The sequence below is a fragment of the Pagrus pagrus genome (assembly GCF_965226575.1).
Source record: "Pagrus pagrus genome assembly, chromosome: 6".
In the NCBI taxonomy this organism is placed as follows: domain Eukaryota; kingdom Metazoa; phylum Chordata; class Actinopteri; order Spariformes; family Sparidae; genus Pagrus; species Pagrus pagrus.
The window spans coordinates 23,740,708-23,747,744 of record NC_140190.1 but is presented as its reverse complement, the minus strand read 5'-3'; positions in this window follow the sequence as shown (position 1 = coordinate 23,747,744).

Below are 7,037 nucleotides of genomic sequence, written 5' to 3'. Positions count from 1 at the left end.
GAACAAGAACAAACTCCTCACTGGTGACGGTGGCCACCGACTCTGTAGAGCTGCTGACTTTTCCAAGTGAGGAGGTGTCATCCATGGCTGGCTGGTTCACTCAGAGTTGGCTGGGGAGACCAGGGTTATACTCTCCCCTTCCCTCTTGTGTCCGTCCAGCTCTGTAGGACGGCAGCCTGCATGCACAAGAAATGGATTCGCGTTGAATTAGGTGTTTGATAAGGTGTTTTCATTGAGCATTTTAGGCAACAAAACTAAAACTATTTGCTTTGGAGACATCTGAATCATAGATGAGCAGGGGGATAATCTTATTTGTAAAACTTTGTCAATAACAGAGTTACAAAATGATCTAATACCCCTATTCGACCAAACTGAACCAAGGGCCGATTTAAGGCTGGTGCTGGTGCTGGTTCAAAGTTTGTTCAACATGTGAACTTTTTAAGAACTGGTTTACTTTTCCACTGCCACTGTAGTGTCACATCATTCGGTCACTGTATATGTCTCCAATTTCCCAGCATTGAGCAAATATGACCATGTTGACTCTTTATAAGTGTTTCTCCTGGCTTTGCATGCCTACATTGGCATCCAAACATGACTTATACTCTGATCACTGTTATTTCGATTAGTAAAAATAGTAGAAATATTTTGTTTATACTCCCGTGGATGAGACAGAGCACGCTACACTATCTCTGTTTTTTAAAAAAAGGCGGTCATAAGCAGTTCTCATTGGTCCATGATTACAATAACCCAGCCCCTGATATAAGTGGTTCTTTGTTCTAGACCAGAAAAGTGTTGATGCCACCCTAGAACCATTTCCCTCACAGAGGAGCACATTTTTGGCTGTCAAAATGCAAAGAACTGGTTCCAGAGTAGGCACTGGCTCCAAACCAGCTCCTGAACCGCATTGGTTAAAAAGGTGTATAAGTGATCCAGAGTGATTTCAATACGCAAAGTAGGCAGATCTTTCTGAGATCTATTAAACTAATAAACAAATTAGGTCACAGTTAAGGTACAGTATGCTGTGTTGTTACTGTGCAAGACTGGGCAAAGTAATTCTAAGCATCCCGTCATCGTTGAGTTTAATGATACCACAATTTGTAAACCTAACCACCATCTGATGTTGTGCAATTCCTTAAAAGGTTTTAGCGCCTAGGGTGTGATTAGCGTCTTTCAGATCACTCTGCCAGTGTGTCACAGTGTCTGACACGCCAAAGCTGGCAGCTGAATTTTTGCTTCTATCTTCATCGTGCTTTTGATGCAGAACTTTGAACATTAAAGACATGCAATATCTAGAATTCTTCTACTGGGACAGGTCTATAGAAGTTTACTTGACATTGTTACATCTAACATTTTGTCTTTAACGGGCATCTTGTATCTACTCCCCAAATACCCTTATGGGAGCATTATCTGTGAACAAGCATACATGCTTAGTGATTGCTGTTGTTTTTTTCTGTGATCTACATCTAACTAAGCTAGCAATTACATTAGCTGTCTGTAGATGTGTGATTACAAGCACAGCAACAAAAGACAAGCACTGACAAAGTCTGTCTGCACATCTGTATCAGCCCATTGTCTCTGCATGTTACATCCTGTTGGCCGCTGATGAGCTGGACTACCATACAAACAAACAGGTCCTCGAGCAAAGCAAGCTAAAGCCTGGCTGTAAGCAAGCTTTGATAGATAAAACAACACACATATAATTAAGAGATCTTTTTGTAGCCGCTCTAAAGTACTGTTTAAAATAAAGAGAGAGAAAAATAAATTGACAATTATGATCGTATTATTATAGTTAATCGATGATACATTTCTTTCGTGTTTTGTAGCAAAATTGCTTAACTTTGTGAGACAATTTTATGCTTTTCTCAGTTTCATATAATTGTAAACTGAATTTCTTTGTGTTTTGGATTGTTGGTCAGACAAAACAAGAGACTTTAAGACATCACATGAGATGTGCAATTTTTCATATTTTCTGACATTAATAGACTAAACATTTGAAGCAGATTAATCTCTAATGAAATTAATCATTACTCGCACCCCTAGATGTGTCCATAGAGGACCAACTTCTACATCCTTTAACGATTGATTTTAATCAATTCACAATTTTATTTTTAATATGACAACACTTTTATTTAAAGCTCTCAAATAAAGTGTGCAGTATTACTAAAGGTGTTGCAAAAGGGATTGCTAACAAAATCATCACAGTGAGATTATGTATACATTTTTTACAACACAAGCAGCCACAGAGCAGCTTTATGACGATGCCCTGGAGGAGCACAGATACATTCAAACACGTACACACACAAACACACACAGGAAACACACATAGTCGAGAACAAATGCATGACGGGCTCATTCATTCACACACACACTGACTTAATTACATGCATACAAAAGGCATTCATACACACTAAACGCTAGCAAAATACCAACATCTGCAAACGCACACAGACATACAGGAAAGAAAGCAACAAGGTCATGTGCTCCAATCACACTTATTCAATTACACAGAGCTGCGTGAAGCAGAAAAGCGAATACAACGGGGCAAGTTGGGAAGTTATTATGTTTGGATCTCATGTCTCTTCTTCTACAGTCAGACTTAATCTGAAGTATTTTGTAAACACACTGCAGCCACATCAAACTAGCTATTAATTATAATTACTTAATGTTGACTCGGCAAGTACAGAACATCCCATAATCTCCCTCTTACACACACAAAGAGATTGGTACAGGATTTCATTATGAAACAGTATTCTGTGTAAGGAAAAGGTCAACTTAAACTGCATGTTATAAAGTGTATTTTCTGCCTGCAATACTAGAAAATCAGAAACTAACAGACTGTAGCCAAAGCATTTTATCACAATGAAAAAAATAAGTGACTCCATCCAAAAACACATTTTAGTGACATCTGTGGGTTGCCATTTGTTCATTTCAAACTTGGTTATTACATATAAACAACAATATTTATTGGAATTACACTGTGTAACACACTCTCTAACTCTTGCTTCCCTTCTGTGGCCTGACAGTCACTTCCTCTCTGACCGTAACTCAAACTGTAGCTACAGCAGCAATTTTGCACCCAGTCATTAACGGCCTGCCCCTCCAGTACAATCCCAGCTGCAATTCTTGCTACCCAACCACTGCCTGTATGGAAACTGTGAGTGCCCAGCGGTGTAGACAGGCTGAACGACACCCACAGGCACCGGGCTAACCAGACGCATTACGTCTGTGAGGGTGTGTGTTGCTGTTACAAAATTGTCAACAGACACACATGAATACAGTAATAGGAGTCATAGTCATCCTAATGTCATAGGAGTCAGAGCAGTAATCTTAATTAGTTGAAACAACCCAAAATCCATCATCTCGTGTTTGATTTAATTTTAACACATGACTCAGTAAAAGATGCATTAATAAAAAATCCATAAAGAAAAAGATGATGATTCAGCAGCATTTCCTTTTGACCACTGATTCTTCAGCAATTGATAAGCAGTGGTATCCGGCTTGGTGTCTTCTCTCTGGGAGTAGACCATGATGGCTAGATGTCTGATTCGTGCCTCAGTCCATCTGCTTTATGACTCGAGCTGCAATCAGTCGATTAATTTATTTGTCGATCAAAACTAACTATTTTAATAATTAATTAATCGTTTTTTAAGAAAAAATGTCAAACATTTGTTGGTTACAGCTTCTTAAATAAGGATTTGCTTCTTTTCTTTGTCAGTTATGACGGTAAATGAAGAGTCTCAGGGGTTTTTGATTATTGTTGGACAAACAAAGTAATCTGAAGACAGATTAGGGCTCTGGGAAATTGTCATGAGCACTTTAACAGACTAAAAGAATAACCAATTATTTGTAAAAAAAAATTTGATGCAAACTATTTTGATAATCGCTTTATCATTCATGTCATCTTTCAAGCAAAAATGTCAAACCTTTTCTGGTTCCAGGTTCTCAAATGCAAGAATCTGCTGCTTTCCCTTGTCATTTATTATAGTAAATGATGAGTCTTTGGGTTTTAGTCACATTGGTCTCTTAAAAATTGTGACAAGCATTGTACAGAATTTCTTGATATTTTAATGACTAAACACTAAACTGATTAATGTGAAAATAATCAACTGATGAAACAATAATCTTTAGTTGCAGCCCTATTTAAGACGTGACTGGCCTTCCTGTGAAGAACACAGCTAAGGCTGCTCAACCTGCTAACTGCATCTTTCCTGTGTCTTATTCACTGACTGACTGGCGCACTGAACAGACCAGTCATTGCAGCATGGAAAACCTGTTCAATGAGTACAAACAGTAATAACGCCATTAGGGTTAGGCTTGGTCTCATTTTACCAACTCTTTAAGACGTTATCAACTAGAAAATGATCGTTTATTTTCTGTTCGCCACTGTACACCATCTCTTACCGTGAGGCAATCAAATCACAGTTTACAAAACAGGCTAATTACTGGCAATTTCTAAATGGTGTCTTTGGTGTCTGGATGAGTGAGTATACTGGGATTAGGTTGTGACATTAGCCCTGTCAGGGTTGGGAGTTAATTTCTCTGTATGTGTTAATGTTCTTGGAAACCCTTCTGTGAATAAGCTTCCATCGCAGCAACGATTAATTTAAAGAAAATAAATCGCCAAAAAGTTTGATTATCAATTAATAGTTTCTGTTTTATTTTGGCTCTCGGAAATTGTGATGAACAAATAATCGAAATTTTAATCAATGATGAAAATATTTGTTAGCTGCAGCCCTTTTTTTCCACATAACTCCACAGAGAGACACAGTTACAGTTCTGCCCTTATTTGCAGCTGTGACTGAAACCTGCTCTGAGACTTTTCGTTGAACACAACAGAGTGTGTGCTTTCACACGACACGCGTCACTGGGTCACTTCCCATTAGGAGTTATTTTCATAGTCAAATAATATCTGTTCTCATCTGTTTGTTGTCTGGTTATGGAACAGCAGATTCAAATGTGTGACTGCCACAGTGAAGAAAGTACAGTGTTGCGACAGCCTGTTTAACAAACTGTACAACACAGCAAAAATATGACCTACAAGACTGTAAACTATTCATGGCTGTAAATCTGATGAATCCATGTGTGTCTAAGTTTAATCATCCTGATATACTTGTTGGTTTTCTGTCTGGCTGTGTAATTGTACCTATTATTGAAGTAGCTCCTTCATGACACAGAAACACCTCTCCTTCAAGACACACAACAAAAGGCCACTTTGGTTTCGTGCCAATACTAAAGCCTGGCCTACATCAGACACCTGTTTATTCCTGTTCATTCGAACAGCCAAAATCTACTGCCAGCCATCGAGCTCCGTACGTTCACAGTTCATAATATTTACAGGATTTCTCTACGTGATTTTACATAACACCAGTTTAGGACTGCATTTAACCTTATTATCCATTAGTCATAAGTCTAGAAAATCTGTCAAAAAAAAGCTAAAGATATTCACTCCAGTTTCTCACAGTCTTGAAATGTTAAGTCTAATAGTCCAAAAACTAAAAGATGTTAAGTTTACAATAATATAAAACTGCATAGAAATGCAGAATATCTTCGGATACAAACTGATTCAAAATAGTTGCAGATGATTTTTTCTATTGACAAACTGCTCAGTCGATTAATCATTGCAGCTTCAACATCAACAACTTTAGTCTAAAAATACCATAAAAAGCAACCAGAACAGCTTGAGCATTTTAAAACAGTCAAACCCAAAATAAGTAGATAGTTGCTTGCATAAGGGCTAAAAGAACAAGCAAATTTACGAGCCAGACCTGGATGTTTTACAAAATTACAAAAATAATGCTACTATTCCCTATCAAGAATTTGGGACTTCGACCAACAACCATAAAATTGTGGAGCTCAATTAATTACTAGGAGAGATAAACAATTATGCAACAGTTACAAAGAATATTAGTTCATGTCTGTTTAAACTGTTTAATGGGGCAGACAAATTCTCAAAACTGCAAAAATACTTTGCTTTTAGGGCTAAATGAATTTTGAACAAACGATTTAGACACTAGTTGTCGTGTATAATGCAGTCATGTTTTTAGCTAAGGAAAACAGTGTGGCACCTTCACCTCTTTTCTCACAGTATACCAGTGATCCCACTGTACTTCATATCAGATTGTAGCCTGTCTGTAACCCCAAATTACTGTCAGATATTATCCATTTCAAGCCAAGAACACATATATATATATATATTTTTAATGTCACTGGTTCAATCATGGATTATGAATTTGAAGTCTCAAGTCTCTCCTTCAGGTTAGAAGCAAAAACACTGACTGTAGTGATGTCATCCAGAGAAAGATCCTGGAGCTGATCCACAGACAGTGAAACAAATGCTGTGACACCATGACAGCAGCCGCAGTGATGTGACTGAGGTATGGGTACATTTTCTACCACACAGCTGTAAGTCAGCTGCAGTCATATTAAACTTGATTGACTGGAATATGTACAACAGAAGACACTAATGATCAGTTTCAAAAAGTCACCTGATGGCTTCATTAACTCAGATGTTGATGATCTGATTTTCAGAGGAGACAGTTGTTAGTGTTTGTGATTATGCCTTAGTGGTCCAACACTCTCAATACAATGCTGCTTTATTCTCTGTTAGGTTGGATTTTCACAGTAATTACTGCAGTAAACTGTCATTGCTGCTCTCACTGGTGTCTGCAGGCCTGGATGGAGACACATCACAGTCCTAACAGCATCAGCAGTAGGCTAGCTTAGTATGGCAGCCTCTCTTTAAACAGCTGTTTAGCCGACATTTAGTAGGTTAAATGAAATTAGCCAGGTGTTATGTCTGAAAGGCCTTTTCTTTTTTTACAGAAACACATAAACAGCAGACTAGTAAAGCGGCTAGTCTCCTCTCACATCAGCTAGCTAATGCCAACAACACAGAGAGAAAGACAGGCATGACAAGATTAGCTAACGGCGAACCAACTCATCCGTCACCACAGCATTTTCTTCACCGCGGTTACAACAACAGGGGTTAGTCACAAGCAACACCCGCAGACCAGGTGCCAGCTGTCGGGACAGATGAG